General features: G+C 40.4%; 1 pseudogene; it reads left to right on the forward strand.

The window, feature by feature from the left end:
* The first annotated feature begins 382 nt into the window (after positions 1 to 382).
* LOC115069385 lies at positions 383 to 1,205 on the forward strand (annotated as a pseudogene).
* The last annotated feature ends 589 nt before the right edge of the window (positions 1,206 to 1,794 follow it).

Raw genomic sequence — 1,794 nt, forward strand, 5'->3', positions numbered from 1 at the left:
AGAATGGCCATTGAAATGAAGCAGGGGTCCACGATATCAGTGAATCTTTAGTTGAGAACATTCCATCTTCTTTCTTCCTGACATAATTACCTAATTAGCCATTTAAACTGAAAATATTACAAACTATTTAATGTAGAAGTTGTAATCTAGCATTTTCAACCATATCCTTTACCATTCATGAAATGTATCTGTGTTCTTTCCTCATTCCTCCCTATTACCAAAATTAGTCCTGACCTTCATGGGTCAACTTTTCTCTTTCCTCCATAGTACTCAAGAAAATCTGACATCTGAGGTCACCTTCATGCTCGCGGGCTTCTGAGAATACCCTGACCTCCAGCTCTTCCTGACCATTCACACAGTCACTCTGCTGGGGAACCTGGACATGGTTGCCATCATCAGGGTCAATCCCAAGCTCCACACCCCCATGTACTTCTTCCTTAGTCACCTGTCCTTGGATGATTTCTGCTACTCTACTGGGTTAGCTCCAAAACTGTTAGAAAACTTGCTTGTGGAAGACAGAACCATCTCCTTTGCGGGCTATGTCATGCAGTTTTTCATATGTCATGCACATTATGGTGACAGAAAACATCATGCTGGCAGTGATGACTTATGACAGGTTTGTGCCTGGGGGCAGCCCTGTCCTCTACACAGCTGTGATGTCTCTGAAGCTCTGCTAGTCACTGGTATCTATCGTACTCCTGGGTAATAATCTGCTACTTCATGTTCTTTTCCTTTTTTATTGATCCTATTCTTTTGTTGGATAGATTTCATAAATAACTTTGTGAACATTCTGTTATCATTGCTGTGTCCTGCTCTGATCCCTACATTAGTCAGAAAATACTTCTCACTTCACCACCTTTAAGGAAATAAACATCCTGATGATTATTCTCATAGCCAATATTTTTACTGTTATCAGCGTCATGAAAATGGTTGTCACTGGGAAAGAAGTGCACCACAAAGCTTCTACATCTGCATCTCCCATCTCATGAACCATCTCCATCTCCCAGGGTCTATTCTCTTTCTCTAATGTTCACATCACCAAAAGTTCTTCTGGTCAACATGGCCTCTGTCTTCTATACAATGTTATGCCCATACTGAACACATTGCTCTATAGCCTCAGAAACAAGGATCTCCACATCTCTTTTTATGCCTACTCTAATTTAATGTCCTCTAGAATTACTTGTTCTTTTAGGTCAATCAAATAAAATTTTTGTCCTGAAAGCCCTTCTTTGTGGGTTTATCTCTAGGAGCCTTGGCAACTGAACTAGTATCCCTCTCTTAAAAAAAAAAAAAAAAAAACGTACTCTGCATTTCCCAATAGATATCTTCTTCTAATAGTTCCTCAGGTAGGGTTTGGGCTTTTTACCATCCCCTGCCTCCCATCTATGCTGGGATTTGTTTTGTTTTCTGATTTCAGCTTTGACAGGTCTTGTGTGTGCTGTGAAAACTGTAGTGAATTCATGTAATTTCCCTAGAGTCTGGAAAGGACTAGTTCCTTATAGTCACTAGCACCTCTGACTCTTGAAATCTTTCTACATCATCTCCTACAGATATCCTTGAGCCTTGGAAAGCCAGGGTCTGATACAGGTCTTCTGTTCAGAGATAAGCACCCTACAGTATCTTATTCTCCGCACATTGGCCAGTTGTGGTTCTCTTTGATAATCACTGTCTCCTGTAAGAGACTTTCTCTGGTGAGAGTTGAAAGATGCATTAATCTATGGGTATAACAATAAATCATTAGGAGTCTATTTAATGCTATGTCCGTTTACCAGACTAATAGTAGCAGGTTCTCCC

The sequence above is a fragment of the Nannospalax galili genome, unplaced genomic scaffold, assembly GCF_000622305.1.
Source record: "Nannospalax galili isolate Female #2095 unplaced genomic scaffold, S.galili_v1.0 scaffold593, whole genome shotgun sequence".
NCBI classification, from domain to species: Eukaryota; Metazoa; Chordata; class Mammalia; order Rodentia; family Spalacidae; genus Nannospalax; species Nannospalax galili.